We start from the raw sequence: 21,442 nt of genomic DNA, 5'->3' as shown, positions 1-21,442 counted from the left end.
GAGAAATAAAGCAGTTACTGACCTGAAAGCTTTATCCTTACTGGCTAGTATTCACAGTGCTGGGCTCTGCCATACATATTACTGGAGGAGAAAAATGATCACCAGTCTTCCCCACTTGTGAATAGTAATAACCTGCTTGGCAAGATATGCCTGTTGGTGCAGCAGTGGCATGTGTGCCATGAAAGTAACAAATCACTCTCTCTCTGACTGTGGTTAAGTTCCACTCCATAAGATGGAACCCATACCAGTTGTTAGAGCCAAGAACAGACCATAGGGGAGAACCTACAACTGTTTCTCTGCTTGTAGGACATAGGATTAAATCCACATATTTTAAATATACAAGCCAATGACTTCTCTTTGAGATGGAATCTTGCTATGGTACACAGGCAGGCCTGAAATTTACTGTGTGTGGTGGTTTGAATGTGCTTGGCCAGGGAGCAGCACCGTTATGAGGTGTGGCCTTGTTGGAGGAAGTGTGTCACTTTGGGTGTGGGCTTTGAGGTGCCTGTCAATCTTCTCCTGTCTGCCTTTGGAATAAGATGTAGAACCCTCAACTCCTCCAGCGCCATGCCTGCCTGGACTCTGCCATGTTTCTTTCCATGACGATAATGGACTGAACCTCTGACCCTTGCAAACCAGGCCCAATTAAATGTTGTCCTTTATAAGAGTTGCCTTGGTCATATGGGTCTCTTTACAGCAATGGAAACCCTAAGATACTATATAATCCCAGACTGGCCTGAAATGGGGGAATTCTACCTTTGTCTCCTGAATGCTAAGATTTGACTGTTGTGATAGGGGGTAGCAAGAAGTTATAGTTGTATGATTATATATGTGCATTGCATGTTGGTACACATGAACATGTGCTCATATGTAGAGGTTGGACACTGATGTCAGGCTAACACTTTCAATTGTTAGCCACATAATTCTTTCACGCATTGTCTTTTACTGAGTCTGGATCTCACTGATATGGGCAGGCTTGCTAGTCAGTAAGCCTCAGAGAGTACCCTGTCTCTGCTTCTACATACATCACCACTCCCAGCTATATACATGGGGATACATTGGGGATCTGAACTTAGCCATCTCCCCATTCCAAAGAACCTATATTTTTAAATTTTCATTTTCCCTATGACAACAATGTTGAAATATTTTCACTTACATATTTGCCAGCTGCGTTTCATTTTATGTGAACCTTTGTCCATTTTGGCCTATTTTAGTTGTGTTAATCTTATTATTAAAGTGCAAGAGTTTTTCAGATGAATACTACACACACACACACACACACACACACACACACACACATACACACACACGTATACATACATACATATATACCTATGGCTTGCCTTCATTTCTATTTTTAAATGCTATTTCAAGGAATAGAGGACTTTAATTTTGAGCTAGTTCAATCTATTGATTTCTTTCTTTTAGAATACATGCCTTTGGATGTTAAGAATTCTTTGCCTATATTAAGGGCAGAGACTCTTTTACTCCTGTTTTCTTCTATAAGTTTTTTAGTCTAGTTTGTCTTGGGATCAATTTTAAGTTCATTTCTGTTTATAGTATAAGGCAAATTTCATGGTTTAATTTTTTTCTTTGTGGGCATTCAATTGTCCTAGCAGCTTTTGGGAATCTTTTCCTATTGGATTGCCTGGGCATCTTTGTCAAAAATCAATTGACCATAGATGAGTGGGTTTATTTCTGGACTCTTTATTCTGTTCCATTGATCCATATGTCTACCCTCTGTTAATAGCACACTGTCCTTATTACTGTAGCTTTATAGTAAATCTTAGAATAGTATAGTTCTTACATTATTTTAGGACGTAGTGTAGGAGGAGATAGTCCCAGTCCTCCAGATTTGTTATTCTTTCTCAAAGCCATTTGACTTATTTTAAGTCCCAAACATTTACATATAGATTTTATTATCAGCTCATCAACTTTTGCTTTAAAAAGACCTGTTTGCCCTGTGATTGAGATTACACTGAATTGCTGCCTGTTGGAAAGCATTGACACACCAGTATTGACAGACAGCACTCAGAGATAGAGACATTACATGTACCATCATTAATTAAGGTCTTTTGTTTTTCAGAATATTTTCACACTATTTTGGTTTTTTGTGGTTGTTGTTGTATGGAGTTTGCACATTTTTACTGATTCATCCACAATGTTTAGTGTTTTCTGATGCCACCAGAAGTGATATTTGTGGTAACCAGCTTGCAAAGTGCTCCCCCGCCCCCAATGACCTGTCCCTTGTCTTGAGACGAGATTTTTGTCTCGTATAGTTGCTTTTCCACATGCAGTCCATGTGACCAGTAGAATGTGGCTGAAGCGCTGGTATGTTTCTGTGAGACTCAGTGTTAAGAGGTCCATGGTTCCTGCTTTGTTTGGTGTTGGATTGCACTCAGCAGAGGTGGGAGAAGCTCTGATGGAAGGTACCTTAGGGCTTTTTCTGTAAACGATCATATCACTTGTGTCAGTAACATGTTTTTTTTTTTGTTTGTTTGTTTTTTTGTTTGTTTTTTGTTTTTTACCAAATTTGGATGCCTAATCAAAGTGCTTAGAAGTTTCCTGATAATGTTGTATAATAGGTGAGAGCAAACACTCATTTAAATTATTTTGTTAATACTTCTATGAATGCTGTGTGCATGAGTGCGTGTGCATGTGCATGTGCACCTGAAGGTGTACCAAGGCATTGTGGAGGTCAGAATGCAAGAGCTGCTTGTCTCCTTCTTCTATGTGGCCTCCAGGGCTTGAACTCCAGTTCTAAGGCTCGACTACCAACACTATTTGCCCTCTGATCCATCTCACCAGTCCTGAGAGCGGGCAATCTTACCATGTTCTTGATCTTAATGGGAAGTGTTTACTCTCTGCCTATATGAGTGATGTTAGCTTTAGGGTCTCCTGAGATGTCTGTCATCAATATGAGGAAGTAGTTTTCTTTTCTGTTTTGAGATTATTTGAACTTTTATTGATTGATTGATTGATTGATTGATTTGATTTAGATTATATCATTTTTGTGGTTAAGAAGACCGAGACAGTCCACATATAAACTCAATGGTAAAGGTATGCTTACAGCTGACTTCATATTTTAGATTGTAGAATTTTAGCACACAGTATTCTTAGAGTAAGGCCTGAGGAACTTAGTTGAAGATAAAATATTAACAGAAACCTGGTACAAAATACTAAAATATGGAGAATTGCATTTCACAGAAAAATACCCAAGCTTTTCTTCCAAAACAAGTAAGTCAAAATACCTTATGTAGATTACTGTCAAGTCATGACTCAAACTTTTTTGGAATTCAAGTTTCATATACAAAGACACTTTCAGAACACCTTTACAAGTAACGGAGCAGTCCCTTGTAACTTGCAGTTGCCTCTTGCTTTTAGTTCCCCATCATGCACAGCTGTCTAAGTATTGATGAAAACTCCAGAGAGAAAGCATTTGTCAACTTTTAAATTATCTTTCTGAGTAGTATGACAAAAATTTCAGTGTTCTATTGAGGATATCAATTATCCTTTTCATTCAATGTATTTTTGTGGTATATAACTTGCTTGGTATTTATCTAAGTAGACATTTAGTTGTTAACAAACGTCATGACTTTACAGTGGTTTTATACAAGAATTGGTGTCATCTTCAGTTTCAGGCATCCACTGGGGATCCATGACAAGTAGGAGGGAACTACTGTAGTAATGTAAGTCTTTAACCCATAGACATTTTATTGTTTCTGGTGCATCTTCTTAAGCAATTCTTCAGGAGCTGCTTCTTTTTCTCTTAGAATTTGCTTAAGTCTTCTTGTTTTTTCATCTCTGATGGTTTCTTCTAGTTCTGGTGGTGTCACTGAAAAAATATCGTCAGTATAGTTCTTTTTAAAATAATTACATTACTCAAAAGGTATGCTTGAACTAAATGTGCCTTTTTCCTGCTGCTCATGAGAACAGTGTTCTGCCTCAGTTCTCCTGTCTTCCCTGGTTGTGCTATGGCTTGTGACAACGTTGTGTTGTGATATGGTAAAATACTGATGTTGGTGAATACAACGAAGGAGTTGGGAACTAACAACATCAGTTTCATTCATGGCATTTATGATGCTCATGACTGTGTCACCAGCACTCTCCATTTTTCTCCTTTTTGTGTAATCCATCTTCTGGCTTTTGCTTTTCTTTTCTTAGAAAAACTTTGTTTTTTCCTTCTCTCTTCACCACAAAGTCTATATCTTTGTAAGAACTACTTTTCACCAAACTGTTAAAGGAATCAAAACCTTTTCTAGAGCCCAGATGATCAGGAATTCAAGTAAGACATATTCTCGAGTCTTCAGTGAGACCAAATATCCTTTTAAATCCAGCATCATTCTTTAGATATAACGCCTTACTTAGTATGGTTTCCTTGAGAATATTTCTTGTTACTTCTTTCTTGAATATCTTTTAAAAATATTGATGCCATCTTATACTGGGTCAATGGGAGCCTGAGTTTTCCTCTGTGTTTTTCAGAAAGATGCTCTGGAGACTATTAGAAATTTTAGATGGGTGGGAAGGGACAGGGCAGTGAGTAACAGGGTCCCCAACTAGGCATGAACCAGAGCACGAGAGTGGACCCGCAGCCACTGTGGGGAGAGAACAGAAGTATGTGACAAAAGATAGTCAACAGGGCAAGTTTTGAAGTTTTATTATAAACCAGTTTCTAATACTTTTTCTAAATCTACTTAAAAATATTTTTTATTTTTGTTCACTAATATAAATAGTTGCATTGATTGAATTTTGAATGTCAGACCAGCTTGGAATTCCTGAGTCACACTCTACTTGGTCATAATGCATGATGTGTTTTCTAAGAATCAATCAATCTTTCTTTCTTTCTTTCTTTCTTTCTTTCTTTCTTTCTTTCTTTCTTTCCTCCTTCCCTCTCTCTCTCTCTCTCTCCCTTTCTTTCTTTCTTAGTGCTTTAAGACATCTCGATTTCATACATCTGAGGAAAGACTGGAAACTGCTTTTTACTGATAGATTGGCTGGGACTAGCAGTATCTTGCTGTCTGAATGTATGGGAGCTTTTGGAACCCTTCAAGATCTGTCTGAGCAGAGAGGTGTGGGGATTGTGGTAAACTGCTGATAGTTTCCTGCTTCCTTGGGTGAGTATATATGTTAGAATCAGTTGTTTAATTTGGAGGAAGAGCATAACACCCAAAGAGTGGAGAAGGACCCAGTGTGAAAGCTTCAGCTTTCTGTTATCCAACTAGCATCTATGTGAAACAAGATCACCAGCCCCACTACTGTTAAGAGGCAGCTTAACAATAAAAAAAATAGTAATTTAGGAAGAAAAGGACATTATTGGGGTCAGTTTTACAGGACGCTCCCTCATGAATTCTGGAGATTCAGAAAACGTGGGTTAGCAATCACTGCCAGCTCTGCAGTGCCTCTCTGCTTACTGTCATGCTGCTGAACTCTTGATTCTGCTGTGACTAGTGGTCTATCTCAGGCACCTTTACATCTTTTTATGGGGAAAGACTCCATGTCTCATGCAGAAACATCCACTTGGCTAAGTCTGGGTCAATCTTAGTCTGCTCGATCATGAAAATAGAACCTACTACCCTTTAGACTTTATACATATACGTTTTTCATACACATAAGTTCATTTGTCCTCCCACCATGAGTAAGTACCCTAATGTGTACTCTAGATGTGGCAATTGCATCATAGAGTCTCCAGCACCATGAACCAAAGCAAACTTTTCTATTTAAGCAAAGTCTTCATCTCAATATATTCTGCTACAGTAACATGAAAGAGACCAAGCCACTTGTCCAGGAGGCTAGGGTGAGTGTTTCTATATTATGAGGTGGGGACTGAGACTCTGTAAAGGAAACTTCCCTTACTTCTGTTTTTAGCTTTTACAATTTCATTCTTTACAATTTAGTCTCTCTCTCTCTCTCTCTCTCTCTCTCTCTCTCTCTCTCTCTCTGTGTGTGTAATGTGTTGTGATTATACTTCTCTCATGGTAACTCTCTCTTAACCCTCTCCCACTCCTGCTGATGTACTTTTTCTCAGACAGTCCCTATGGCTTGAATGAGAAATGTCCCCCACAAATTCACTTATTTGAACATTTAGTTCCTGTTTGGTGGCACTGTTTGGGGGACATTATGGAACCATTAGGAGGCAGAGCCTTGCTGGAAGAAGTATGACACTGGGGGTGGGGGGGGCAGGCTTTGAGAGTTTAGAGCTCATCCTGACTTCCAGTTCAATCTCTGCCTCCTGTGTGCAGCTGAAGACATGATCATTCAGCTTCTTCTACCATTACTTCCCACTGTTGTGGGCCTTCCCTTTGGAACCAAAAGTCAAATAAACTTTTTCTTCTTTGAATAGTCTCTGCATTAACTGCTACCTAGTGCAAAACAGATAAACAAACCTGAAAAAAACAAAGCAAAACAAAACAAAACAACCCAAAAAACTCTTGGCTGACCAAATCCACAGCATCCCTAGTCTATGGATATAAACATAACTATTTATAGTTACCAGTTTGACTACATATGTGCTCATTTAGTAAGACTGACCTTAGTAGATGCCTCTCCTGCCTGGGTTTGTGATCTCCTCATTCATTAGCTTTTGACTAGTTTTATAGTGGTGGTCATGCCCTCCTTACTGTGGAGAGGATCTGATCTCAAATCTAATCAGAAAGTGGTCGGATATTCTGGAAACAGCCACATCGTTGAATAAGTGAGCATATACCACCCTGCAGGTAACTCTCTCTTAACCCTCTCCCACTCCTGCTGATGTACTTTTTCTCAGACAGTCCCTATGGCTATTGCAGCGTACAGGGTCCACATCTGGGTAAGACTGTTGCTGACACTGCTCCCTTAGCAGTTTGTAGTCAGCAAGGAGGAAGCTTTGAGTCCAGGCACAGTTTGAATTTCTCTGTGTATTGTGTGAAGCCTTCGGCAACAGGTGTCCAGCATGTCTTGAGGGACAGACCTGACTAGGGAAGCAAGCGAATGAAGAAAAGACAAATGTACAGACACACAAAAAAGCAGGGATCAGGTGGAGTGGGCTTTCTAATGGCAAAGCTACAGGACCCTGGAAGCTCACAATATTTATTATGTACAGCTGAACAAAGAGGTGGAGCTATTACATGCCAATAAAAAGGGAGACAAGGCTTATGGTATACAAGTGGTGTTGAGACCTAAACTGGAGTCCCTGTTCGGGCACCAAAAATGTTGGGTCCCTCTCCACTCCATGCTTGGCGGCCACTGTTTCCCCGGCCCAAGCTGCCACTTCGGTCCTCGGGTCGGGGTTCAGCAAGAGAGAGAGTGAGGATGGACTCGAAGAATGGAGACCAGACAGAGTGTGATTCAAACCCGTTTATTCTTCAGTCTCTCTTCCTAGTCCAAGTCCCAAGTCTAGCTGTACTCTCTAAAGAGTCTCCCTAAAGAGTATATTTCCTCTAAGTGTCTGATTCTCTACTGTCTGCCTCTGCCTTTTATATGTCTCACTTCTAAGCCATGCCTTTTGGTCACACCTTTAATCATGCCCTTAGGTGTTGTCTCTAAATCTGATCTCTACACTTGTAAGTCACACTCTTAAGTTACACACCTTTAATCTCACACACCTTTAATCTTACACACCCAAGGTATCTAAACCAAGATTATCGGAGTGTGCTCAGCTGTTGTAGGCTATTGTAATCCAAGTCTCATGTCAGGGTATATGGCTCAAGATGGCTGCAAAGCTGATAGCCGCTTTCTGCTAAAAGTCTGCCCCCAACAAAGTGGATTAAGGAGACAGGTTTAGCTAAGATCCATAGGACCAGTTCCTGTAGGGAAGCAATCTTCAGAGTGTAAACATCCAAGGGAGAGAAAAATATGGTGGACATTTTCTGCATACTCCATCAACATTGGTACATAGATGGCTTTGTCATCTCTCTGATCCTTGGGGCCTGAGGTGGGGGACAAGGCTTTGGCATTCTCCCATGAGTCTGAGACTATGGTTTGTGACATGCCCAGATCTCCACAGAGTTATGCCACATAGTTCTAGTGTGCAACCAAGAGCCATAACAGTCTATGTTGTTTTGGGAGCCTCTGGGGCCTTGCTGGTCAATAATTTATGGGATGGCATCTGGAAGAAAAGTCTACAATAGAGAAGATGGTACAAAAGAGCCTTGGTGGTGAGGTTTGATGTTAATACAAGCATTTCCTGATATTGATGGTACGTAAATGTGACTGAGCCAGGACATAAAAAAAAAAGTAGGAGATTTGAGTGAATCCATTCAGGAAGACCATGGCCCAGTGCTTTTAGGAAGAAACAAACCAGTTTATATCAAATGTTGAGAAACTTAACCAGGATTTGGCTGGTTGGTCTCTTAAGGGAAAGGCTGTTGTTTCTCAACTTGTCAGCATTGAGGGTGATGGACTTTCTTTGGTGAAGGCTTGAATCTTGGCCTGGACACCAGGACATCTAAAGCAACTTTGCTTTGTAATACAAGAGTTTCAGAAGAGCTTGCAAACCTGTGGGGAGGTTTGATGTATGTCTGGGGAGTACTAACACCTAGTTCACTTAACTTTCCCACTTGTGCATGTCTCTTGAGTGTATAAACAAATGCGTGCGGCCTAGATTGATCACTTATGGGTTCTGTGCATAGTTCTAGGCTTCTTCATTTAGGTCTTCCTCATCATAACCTTGATATATGTTCTCAGTTTTGCTGACAGCGACTGAAAATCAGATAGGATTTTTCTGAAAACGTTGTTATTTGTAAATGGCAGATGGAGGATTGAAATTACATCTAGCATTAGTGACAGTCACTAGCGTATGGAAAATTTTGAAAATTCTTTGGCTTTTTATTCTGGGGTATGTACTAATGGTCCTTTGATCCATGTTTGGTTGTGATGAAGGCTTTTCCTTGATAACTCTCCTCTTACTATTATTCCTTTCTCTCTTAGGTTCAACTGTGTTCTGTATTCTGCTCAATGTCACAGCCAGTTCACATTCTGTAATACATTGTATCAGTTAAGAACATGTTTAGTTGCAGAGAAAAGCACAACAAACTCACTTCTTATTTAGTAAGATGACTATTGTAAAAAAAAAAAAACAAGCTATCATTCTTGGCAATGCTATAGTGAAAAGAGAGGCCCTATATGTTCTTGGTGGGAATAGAAATTAGTACATCTAGTGTTGAGTACAGGATGGACCTTCCTTGAAAGATTAAAAAGAAAACTGCCATATGATTCAGTAATCTCATGTTTGCGTATACGGCCAAAAGAAATCAAATTAGTTTCTCAAACTGATATTTATATTTTACATTTATTACAGCAATTTTACATTATAGCCAAGATACAGCACTCACTTAATCCATTGATGGATGAGTGAGTCAAAACATTGTGATATATATGATATATGATATATATTTATGTATTTAATATATAATATATTAAATATATATATATAAATTTAATTATTTAGTGGTTAGATAATACATTCTTCCATTTGAAATAAAATGGATTGATTTGGAGGATGTTATGTTAATTGAAATAAACCAGGTAAACAAATATAATCTCACATATATGTGGAGTATAAGAATTACATGCATAAAAACAGAATAGACTGTTGTTTTCCAGGCATTAGAGGATAGGGGAGATCAGGCTAGGTTGGTTTTAGGGTGACTTCAGGCTATAAGATGAGTCAGTCTAAGGATCTCATGCCAATTAAATATTGCCAATTTTTGGAATAGCTTGTTGCACAGTGGTATCCATACCCAAGTAGCACATGCTCAGTGTGGCCAGAGGTCTGGGGATAGACTCGCATTGCATCAGTGCTGAGATCACCAAGGTAACTTGAGGCCCAAGTTCTGTCCATATATGTCTGTTGCCATTCTCAATGTTTCCTGATGTTTGTCTTCAAGCTTTTTGCCCTACACTTTTTCTGTTACTGCCATAGTTCTAGGCATCATTACATTGACATTCAAGACAGGGAGAAGGAAGGACAGACAGAACCAACTTCATCTATATGATTTTAGCAGGAGACTCCCAGATCAACACATAGATGCAGCAGCCATCTCAACACGATCTAGACTTAGGTGTGCTTAGCAAGGACACAAAGCGGGTACATCCTGTGGGCCAGATCTATATCTGATGCCCTCTTTCCAGTGGCTTCACATGCTTTCTCTAGTTGGCCAATCATTTAAAAGTGTACTTATAAAGGCTTTTGTATACATCTATATTATGTTGAGGATATCCTCCCAACTCCTCTATCTTCCCTTTTTCTTTCCCTCTTTTTTGTTAGTTTTCTTTGTCCTCCTTGACATGCCTCTACTCTCATGTTATGCATGTGCAAGTGATCTTACGTACCTGTATATGAATCTATACACAAATGAGAGAAAACATGGTTCTTGTCTTTCAGTGATTAGCTTAATTCACTTGATGTGTTTATTTCCAGCTTCATCCATTTTCTGCAAGTGGTGTGACTTCTTTAAGACTGAAAATAATTCCATTGTGTAGACATACGTATTTTCTATATCTATTCTATTCCTCTATTGTTGTACACATAGGTTGGTCCCATGATTCAGCTGTTGTGTATAAGGTTGCAGTAAAAATTGATGCACGAGTATCTTAGTGGTGTGTTGACTTGCGGTTCTTGACAAACATCTAAGAGTGGTGTAGCTGGGTCATGTGGAATATTATGTATTGTTAACTTTTTGAAGACCTTTCATATTGACTTCCATAGTGGGTGGATGAGTTTGTAGTTCTACCAGTCGTGTAAAAGGGCTTTTATTTTAGAAAGACACATTTATTCGTGTGTGTGTGTGTGTGTGTGTGTGTGTGTGTGTGTGTGACATCTAGAAAGAAAGAATTGAATCCCCCTGAATCTGGAGTTACAGGCAGTTGTGAGCTACCTGATATGGATGCTGGAAACAAACTGGGATCTTTTGGAAGAGCAGGAAGCCATGTCTCTAGACTGAGGGTTCTCTTTCATCCAAACCTCATCAGCATTTTTTGTCCTTTGTCTTATCCATGATTGGAGACAGCTGATCTTTAACAGTGACTGGGAAGGACTGTTGCTTGTTTGGAAAATTCCTTAGCCTCCAGTTCAGCTCTGAGAGTGCTGCTTCTGCTTCCTGTGTCCACTGACTTAGGCCAGAGTCTCCCAGGGCAGACATCTTTCTTCCTTGAGTACCCCTCTACATATTTTAAGTCCACATCTGGACAGCTACAGATTTCCATTATAAACACATCGTTTCAGAGAATATATTTTTGGCATGCCATAAATGCTGGCATTTAAAAATAAACATGTTCTATTGTTCTTTTTAAATTGCCCCTCAAGCCCAAATGCCATAGTGATTTGATACTATTCTCTAAAAATCACGCAAACGTGCTTTTCTTCAGTAGACAGAAAATGTCCCATCATCCCTTTTCTATCCCTCTACTTCTCGTTCCACTTTCTCTGCAGAATTTATCCCAAAGTAAGGCAATTTTATGCTTGAAAGTTTTTTATTACTCATTTCTGTATCATACTTCTCTGCAATAGAAACATACATATAAATTGTTGTAACATTTTAAAACATTTCATGTGTCTAAAAGGTTCTGAGTATTGAAAAATTTCCTCGGGATTGAATTATCATTAAAATTACTACAATTACATCAACGAGAAAAACAATATAACTATATTGTATGTTTTGGTATATAATTATTAAAAACAAAAGAGTGAAATTATATTAGAAATGTATCTGCTATGAGATGGATAGGATTTTAAAATATTTCCTGTATCTCTGGGTGAATTACTAGTCATTGCAACCAATATACATGATTTGGTATCAATTACAACCTTTTTTTTTTTTTAATTAAAACATAAGTCCCAATCCCCAAACCTTTGTAAATATAAGTAGATAAAGATGCTATGTAGTCTTGATGAATTTGAATTATTTGAGCTACTTCCAAGTCAGATATTAAAAATCATTTGGTGAGCTAACATCAAAAATGATTTTTAATGACCTGTTTACAGCTTAATTAGGTCCTCCTTAGATTACATGGAAACCACAGACCTGGAAGCTTCTTACCCGGGAGGAGTTTGTTACCCAGCCATTAGGCTGTTCACTTGTCAATGGGTTTGTTGCCTGGTTATTAGAGAGTGTCACAATCTCAGTGTTTCTATTTATCTGCTTGTTAGACCCCTAGAAGTTTACATTCTAGGAGCTATCATTTCAAGATCTGGGGTGATGCCTTTCTTTTGTTATGCGAGAGAAGGGCTATTGTGAGGGAGTAACAGGGAAGTGGCGAATTGCAAGCATCCTCCACATCCCTCAAAGAAGACACTTTTCAGCAAAATCTGTAGGAAAACTGGAGATCTTGAAGTTGATTCCTGTGTGTGTGTGTGTGCGTGTGTGTGCGTGAATTCAAATGTATACATGCATGTGTGCACGTGCATGGGTGTCCTTCCTGAGGCATGTCCATCTTCTCTCTCTCTCTCTCTCTCTCTCTCTCTCTCTCTCTCTCTCTCTCTCTCTCTCTCAGGATCTTTATCTGGTCTGAAACTTACCACATAGGCTAGGCTGGCTGGCAAGTGAGTTTCAGGGATCTACCTGTCTCTGCTGAGATTAAAGGCTCACCAGCACACCTGGATTTATAAATGGAAGTATTCTGGGATCAAACTCAGGTTCGAATGCTTGTAAGGCAAGCACTTAATGAACTGAGTTAACTTTCCCGGTCCTGGGTATTGATTCTTGCAGATCCATCATGCCCCTGAACCAAGTCTGCTATATCCCTAAGGGGATGGGCATGCCAACTGGAAAGCTATCCAAACGGATGTAAAGCCTGGAGATGGTAGCACTCTTGAATAGGATGGATTTGTCTGAGTTTCCTATCTGTATTACCTCTCATGTAGTGTGGTGCTCTGCATTAAGTAACTTACAGGTACCACCTTACACTGTCCTTTGAATAACCCCAAGAAGAAGGAACCATGTCCTGGTTTTTCAGATCAGCTTAGGGAAATGGCGGTCAGCAAGTCCTAAAGCTGGGAATCTGAGATTACAGAACCTGTGCTCTTTAGGCTCTGTGTTAACCTGTATCCTGGGTTTCAGAGCAGTGAATCCAGCTCTTCATCCTAGGTACTGCCTGGACTACAGTTGATTTTGTTTTTGTCTGTTTCAAAACAAATTTCTCTACAGCAGAGCTTCTCAAATATTAGTATGTATGAGAATCAAGTTGGTGTTCTTAAAACACAGATGACAGGCTGGGGAGATGGTTCATATGTGTGGTGGTTTGAATAAGAGTTAGAATGGCCCCATAGGCTCATGTATTTGAATGCCTAGTCATCAGGGAGTGGCACTACTTGAGAACGATTAGGAGGTGTGGCCTTGTTGGAGGAGGTGTGGCCTGGCTGGAAGAAGTGTGTGACTGGTGGTACAAAAGCCTAAGCTAGGTCTAGTGTCTCTCTCTCTTCCTGCTTTCTGTGGATCCAGATGTGACACTCTCACAATTCTCTAGCACCAAGCTGCCTGTTTGCTGCCATGCTTTCCACTATCATGATAATGGACTCTCCTCCGAAATTGTAAGCAAGCCTCCAGTTAAATATTTTCTTTTATGGGAGTTGTCATGATCATGGTGTCTCTTCACAGAAATAGAACACTAACATAGGTGGTAAGATGCTTTTAGAGGATCTGGTATGATCCCTAGAAACCGTGTGAAAACAAAGTGAATGGCCTGGCATGTGCTTGTAATTCTAGCGCTGTGGAGGGCAATAGTTGGTCCAGCCTAATTGCTGAGTTATAGGTCAAATGAGAGACTCTGTCTCAAAAAATAAGATAGCATCTGAGGAATGACACCTGAGATTGACACCTGTATCTGGTCTCTGCATACACTGGCCCACATATGTTGCAGGTCCATCTGTTGCATCCTTGTATGGCCCCAGGGATTTCCCTGATTGGGGATGTTGAGAGAATGAAAAAGGGTAATGTACACACAGACATAGAAAAGCCGAGACTGGGTGGACTGGGCTCTGATGGAGCAGCTGTAACACCTCAGAAGCTTAATATGTTTGTTATATAGAGTTGAACATGGATGCAAAATTATTACATATATCTGAACAAGGAGGCAGGGCTATTACATACAACTAAACAAGGAAGAATGGTTGTTATATATAGCAGAAGGAGGCAGGTTTAGCTGATCTCAGTTGGGGAACAGACTTCAGGCCATAAAGCTACAGTGGATATTTTCTGCACTCACTATCAACATCTGGACATGGATCAGAAGAAAGGCGTTGCAATCCCTCTTAGTCTGAGGTGTTGCTGTCCTTGACATGGCCCATGTCAAACTATACAGTCACATAGGTCTTCACTTGCTCAGGGCTTCCACTGCTCCTCACATGTGAACTCAGGCATGAACATGGGCAATAGTGCAGTCTGGGACTCGGTAGATGTAGCTGAAGTTGGGAATTTGCCTTTTTAATGAGTTTTCAGGTCTAGGAAGCACATTTGAGACCCTCTTCCTCTATAGCTCAGGCAGCTTCAGGTGAGAGGTTAATTTTTTCAACTCCTTGAGAGAACGGTGCTTTTTCCTTTAACTTTCTTTCAGGGCTGAAGGTTTTACCTGCCTAGAAGTGAGTATATTTACATATGCATGATATATGAATCTGTCAACACTGGAAATTGGTGCTGTAGCAATATTTGCTAGAGACTTCCTGTGTATTTTTGTTTGTTTCTGTTTTGTGCTAGGTAGGCTTGTGTAGTGAGCAATTGTGTTTGTATGTTTTTCTTTTTTCTGTTTGCACAGGAAAGTCATCTGTCTTTGCCGTTCGTCCCTCTGTCCAGATGGAATGGAATGTCTTAACCTTATTCTTCATCTATTGCTTCAACCTTTAAGACCCCTTTTCCAAGCAGTATCTTCTCTCTGAGGCTTGCAAGCTGAATAAATCCATCTTCTTGGATCTTCTCTCCCATACATAGCCTTCTTCAGCACAACCTGCTTCCCCTTCTCCTCAGGACACCTTTGTGAATGGTCAGAATTGGGACTGTAGGCATGAATCACCATGCCTGGTTTTTTTTTTTTTTTTTTTTTTTTTTTTTTTTTTTTTTTTTTTTTTTTTTTTTAAACTAGGGATTGAACTCAGGTCTCTATGCATACTGGGTAAATGTTCTGCCAACTGAACTACTTCTCTAAACTCATACTCTATATTTTTCTTTTTCTGTACTTTCTATATTAGAGTAGTGTGGGCCACAGACTTTGGGATTTCCTGAAACGAAAGTGTGATATAAAAATGATTGAGGCAGAGGAATTATACAGGGTCACTTCCCCCACTCCAAATCAAAATGGCTCCTCTGGGTGTTTACTGTCATTTTATAAACATTACCTAAATGGAGTTCTAGAGAGGCATCAGTTGCCTTTGTGCAAGTAGGTTTTCTTAGGAGATCTTGGTTTCATCTGGGGTAAGCCAGGTCTGTGGCCTCTGTTCTAGTTTCCCATACTCTCTTGGGTACACAGAACATGCTCTGTGGTGGACACAAACAGATATTAAACCTCCGCCTTTACTCTCATGGATCCCACAGGGGACATGCAACAGTAGTTATATGGGACCGTAACTTCTATTTCTACATTATTGAGATAAGGAAAGGGTGTCCTAGTTTCATTTCAAGAGGTTTGTTTCAACATATAAATCCAGATTACAGTTCATCACTGTGGAGAATTTAAGGCAGGGACTTCAGCTAGTCAACTCACAGCCACAGTCAAAATGGAGGGAAGTGAATGAGTGCAGGGATGTGAGCATGCTCCTTTTCTGGCTTTCTTGCTTGGATCATCTCAGTTCCACTCTAACACAGTTCAGGATGCTTTCTCCTAGGGAGGGGTGGTACCCAAGCATGTAGAATGGATCAGGAAGCAGGTAAGATTGTGAGTTTGAAAAAAGATATTCCTGAGAGAATCTTCATAGGATAGTTTTATGTCAACTTGACGCAAGCTAACCTCATCTGAGAGGAGGGAGCCTCAGTTAAGAGAATGCCTTTATTATAGCAGGCAAAGCTTGTAGGGCATTTTCTTAATCAGTGTTTAATGTGACAGGGCTCAGCTTATTGTGGGTGGGGTCATCCTTGGGCTGGTGGCCCTGGGTTCTATAAGAAAGCAGGCTGAAGCAAGCTATGAGGAGCAAGCCAGGAAGCAGCACCCCTCCATGGTCTCTACATCAGCTCCTGCCTCCAGGTTCCTGCCCTGTTTGAATTCCTGTTCTGGCTTCCTTTAGTGTAGAAGGATAAGCCAAATACCCCCCCCCCCCTTTTTTTCTCCCCTACTTACTTTTTAGTCATAGTATTTCATAGCAGCAATAGAAACGGTAATGAAGACATGAAAAGTAGCATGAAGACCAGGTCATGATATGCAGTGGATGTTAAGCCTTTGTATTGTGAGACAATATTGCTTATTTGAAGTGCATGGTAGTGTAGGAGAGTAACTGTGTTATCCATCATTATAATGAAATACCTGCAGCAATTAACTCATGAGGTTCCAGTTCGTGCTGAATGGCTCCATTGTCTTGGGAATGTGGGTAGCAGACCACAGTAGAAGCACATGGTAGAAAAATTACTTATACCATGAACCAGGAAACAGAAAATAAAAAGAAGAGACCAGTGGTCTCCAAATCACCTTTGAGAGCATCCCTTTAATACCTAGGGACTTCTTTTAGGTCCCACTTCTGAAAGACTCTGCTACCTCCCAAGAGAGTCACCTTGGGAAAGCATGCCTTTAATATAGGAATCTTACCTTTGGGGAACATTCAACTTCTGAATTATGCAAAGAACCATGCAGGGCAATGGTTTAAAATAGCAATTTGGTCTCCCAGGGCACATTGACAATGTTTGCAGACATTTTGGGTTGCTACACTTGGGACAGTGGTTCTTTGGGCATATAACTGGCATACGGTAGAGGCCATCCACACTACTTAACATTGTACAGTACACAGGGTCCATCCTATCCCAAATATCTGACTGGCCCCACAGGTCAACAGTCCCATAGTTCAGAAACCTTTATTTGGAAGTATTGACAAGAAAGAAGAAGTAAGCGCACTATTAATCAGTATCATGTCATAATTGAGAGTAGCGCATGAAACCACCACCGGGCCCTGTTCCCTTCTCTCCAAGGAACGTGTTCAACCTTCTTTCTATTATTCTTTTCTTTGACTTGAGTTTCCAGATGTGTTTCTGCAGATATGGTCCAGGGCTACAGTGACACTGGAGGCTTGCTTGGGTAAAGAACAGCATCTGGAGGGGAACACAGACTTCTTGACCTGAGCTTTGTTTTTGCCTTTGTGTCTCCCAGGCTAAAAGCTGGCTCTCGAGTCTCACAGTTTACATACTTATACCGATGGATATTTTTCAGTTTTGTGTCCAACTTGGACATGTTTTTCAGGGGCATGATAGATTCATTTGTTTAGCTGGGGAGTGACAGCAGGGTTCAAAACATAGACCCCCTAATGTAATTTTTCTGGAATTATCTGAAAGGGGGAAAAAAAAAAAGCATACATCAGTCACACTCATTTTGTTTAAAACACTACTGGGTTAAACCAATATTTTACTGAAAGGCTTCCTAGAGCTTTCGTTGTTCAGACAAATGGGTTGAATTTCCTAGAGAGAGGAGTAGCATATTACAGTCTCAAACTTAACTGACCATGGGAAACAAGTTTTAAAATATGTATCAATAACTTAGTGTTCTGCTTAGAAAAGTATGGATTTGGAGATATGCCGTGTGACCTCAAATCTCGTCTCCACCACTGAGGGATTTGTTTCTGTGGGTGGGACATGCAACTTTCTGAAACCATTGTAATAATAAATAAGTTGTATTTCCTTCCCAATGTATTGGATGCTGTTACCTGATCTCACGCTTCTGGTCTGTTAGTCACATGGTTCTGTGACTACTTCTTCTTCTTCTTCTTCTTCTTCTTCTTCTTCTTCTTCTTCTTCTTCTTCTTCTTCTTCTTCTTCCTCCTCCTCCTCCTCCTCCTCCTCCTCCTCCTCCTCCTCCTCCTCCTCCTCCTCCTCTTCTTCTCCTTCTCCTCCTCCTCCTCTTCTTCTTTTTTTTTATACCTGGAATCCATTCTTACTGGGATGCAATTGAGAGTCTAGATGAAAATATAATCTTCATATTCCCAGTTCTTCCCTGAGTTCTTGGGATATGACTGCTCTTAATAAATCATGGTACTATGGTATGATTCACTGGCTAATGCTTATAATGCATTTGGTGAATGTTGATTCCCAAGTGGCTCCTTTTATCTTTCCTTTGGGGGTCAAAGTTACTGGAAGAGGCAGAATCCCTGTCCCAGATGTAGCAACCCAAAATACATGCAAACATTACCAATGTCCCCCGGGAGGCCAAATTACTCTGTTTTAAACCCTTGCCTTGCATGGTTTTTTGATATCCATGGGCACTTTGATTCCGTGCTGGTGACTTTAATGATTTGTATGGAAAGAGGATGCGTGCAGATTCATGCTCAAAACCTGTGCTGGTTAGCTGGTATGCGCTTGAGGCTCCTTTAAGGAAGGTGCCCTTACTTATTATAACTTCATGTCATAAAGAGACAATGGTTCATTCCCTCTGGAGTATTTCATCTAATTTAGACTATCCTTAGGTAGGATTGGATGCTAAACCACTGGAGTTTTTAGCACCTTTAACTCTTGCTTCACCTTTAAAGAACTGGAGTTGGTAGGGGAGCCATTCAAAGCTCCTCAGGGGCTCTTGGTAGGACTCCCCCATTTGCATCTGAATGTGCCAAATTAGGATGAAAGAGCTGTGCTCAGCTGAGCTTGAACCGGGGTTGGGGGGGGGGGTTCTCTAAGGAAAGGACTTTGTACTGGTGTAAGCAGACCTGGGTCTCAGTGCCTGTGTGATTGTTGGTATATTTTCCTGTCCCTGGGGCTAAGGAAGAGTGGGTCTTCAGGATGTGTGCAGGCACCTTTGTTTTGCGGAGGCATGACTCTGAAATGGCAGAAGCTAGAGGTGACGGTCTAGACTTTAGATATGATCTATATGTTTTGGAAAGCAGAACTCAGGCCAAGTGGGGAGGAAAGGAGGAGTCATGACTGTTTGATGTGAAAAAGTTGATTCAGAGTGAGGGAGACTGTGGACAGGTCTAGTTGCCACAGAGCAATCAGAGATGCCTGCCTGGGCTGTGGTAGAGATGACCTGTAAGACTCTTACATTGAACCTTCAAAGTATGTTATTTTATAGAATAGATTGTTTTAAATGAAACTTTTTTCAACATGATATATTTTGATCATGTTTCTTCTCTTTCCCCAACTTTTTCCAGACCTTTTACAACTTCCTTCCCTCCCAACTTCATGTTTTCTCTCTTTCAAAACAAAACAAAACAACCCAAGTAACAGCAGAAACAATAACAAATAAAACCCATAAATACAAAGACAAAAATCAAACAAACAAATAAAAAAGCCCAAACTAAGCAAAACACTCAGACACAGACACGCAGACATACACACATACACACAAACATACACACTCAGACACACAGAGACACACACATACACACACATACACACTCAGACACAGACACATAGAGACACACACATACACACTCAGACACAGACACATAGAGACACACACATATACACTCAGACACAGACACACACACAGACACACAGACACACACACACATATATACTCAGACAGACACACACAGACACACACACACACACACACACACACACACACACCCTATAGAATTTGTTTTGTGTTAGAAGTAATATGGCTGATATACCCTGTGACACTCTATTGGAGAAAACTGATTTTCTCTTTGCTAGCAGGTATCACTTGCAAATAGTTTCTTGGTTAGGGATGGGTCTGCTGTCCACTTCCCTCTGTCAGTGCTGGAACCCATCTGGCTCGAACCTGTGCAGGCCTTACACATGCATGCTGCCAGTCTCTGTGAGTTCATATGTACATTAATCCTGTTGTATCTGGAACAGATGTGTGTGTGTGATTTACAGAAAAATCATCAAGCTAATACAGAGTTGTCATATTCCCTGTTCAATGGCCTGAGTATTATGTTTCTCTCAAGTTTACATATTGATGTCTTATCCCTGTGGTGTGGTTTTAGGACGTGGGACCTCTGGTGATTGATTAGAATATGAATAAGATTATTAGTTTTATCAAATAAGCTCAGGGAACTGCCTTCTCCTTTTCTACCATGTGAAGATCCAGCAGGAAACGGGTCCTCATATGTTCAAAGTTGTTAAATTTTAAATCTGCCTGCTTCTAGATCATCCCAGGCTCCAGATCCGAGAGTGTAAATTTATGTTGTTTACTTTTTTCTTTCTTTCTTTTTTTTTCCTTTTGCTGGAGTGATATGAACCAAAATCTATTAACCCAGTTAAGGGTACTGATAACCTAGTAAGGGTACTGATAACAGTTTAAGAAAATGACTCAGCTATGTCCAGCTTGATGAACCGTGGGTGACTAAATGTGGCTGCATCACTGAGCAGCCCACCCCAGCATGGCTGACATTCATTCTAGAGTTCTCTGCCCACCTGATAGGCAGCCTGAGGAGCCTCTTGCTAGCCACGTGTTTATGGTTTATATAATCTAAGGGAGGAGGCTTGTGGTTCTTGTAAATTTTGTGAGCTTCCTAAGCTTAGTAAATTCTGTTCACTTCCTGAATCTTACGAGTTTTCTTCCTTCCTAGAGGAGGGAATGTTTCAGTTTGGAGGAAATTACTACACAGCATTTATAAAATATCCAGTCTACAACATTTATGTATAGCAGCTCCAATACACCAAGTTTCTACTAGTTTCTACACAATACACCTGTTTCTATTAGGATCAGCACTGTGGTACCGGAGGTTTAGGTAATAGAATCCTAACCCATCCTTTCTTTTTCTATTGTAAGATGCCATGTAGATTATTACATTTCATGTAAGCTCCTCTTGGCCATGGCAATTTCTTGTTCTTGATGACCTTGTTTTTGTTTTGAAAGCTTTGAATCCTCACCAGCCAGTCAGGAATTTTGTAGAAGATACCTTGACTGGGGTTTGTCTGGTTGTATATATTATGGCTAGACTTGTGTTGTGGATTTGGGGTAAGAAACTCTCAGAGGTAAAACGTTCTTTTCAGTATATTGCGGCAGGGGTTAGAGTTGCTAATGTTTACATGGGCCTCTATCATTTGGCAGAAGGGAGGGTTTGTCAGGTTTTTTTCCAGTGTAAATTTTCACACACAGCCCCCAACCCCCATGCCTTTATATTGCTCTTTGGGGAAGAAGCTATTATGTATATGGGGTTTGCAGTTAAGAAGAGGAAGGGCACACCCTACTTCTTTGAGAAGAGTCCTTGTTGGGTCTCAGTCAAGGGGTCTCAGTTTGGGGGTCCTGAGCAAAGAGAGAGGAAAAGGACCAGGAAGATTCACCATGAACAGATCACAATGAGGACACACATGGAACAGAGCGAGCCAGGGAAAGACTCAGACTGCAGGTAAAGGACCATGTGGCTGGGAAGTAGGCAGCC

The 21,442-nt window shown here is 40.5% G+C and overlaps 1 protein-coding gene and 1 pseudogene across 3 annotated transcripts in view; one reads left to right on the top strand and one right to left on the bottom strand.

Annotated features, from left to right (window-relative positions):
- Adck1 (aarF domain containing kinase 1) overlaps positions 1–21,442 on the top strand; it is a 283,194-nt gene that overhangs the window by 199,327 nt on the left and 62,425 nt on the right. The gene's annotated exons all lie outside the window — the stretch shown is intronic.
- Positions 3,714–4,435, bottom strand: LOC143436637 (ligand-dependent nuclear receptor-interacting factor 1 pseudogene; annotated as a pseudogene).

This window comes from Arvicanthis niloticus, chromosome 23 (genome assembly GCF_011762505.2).
Source record: "Arvicanthis niloticus isolate mArvNil1 chromosome 23, mArvNil1.pat.X, whole genome shotgun sequence".
Classification (NCBI taxonomy): domain Eukaryota; kingdom Metazoa; phylum Chordata; class Mammalia; order Rodentia; family Muridae; genus Arvicanthis; species Arvicanthis niloticus.
This window is presented reverse-complemented; position numbering and strand designations above follow the sequence as displayed.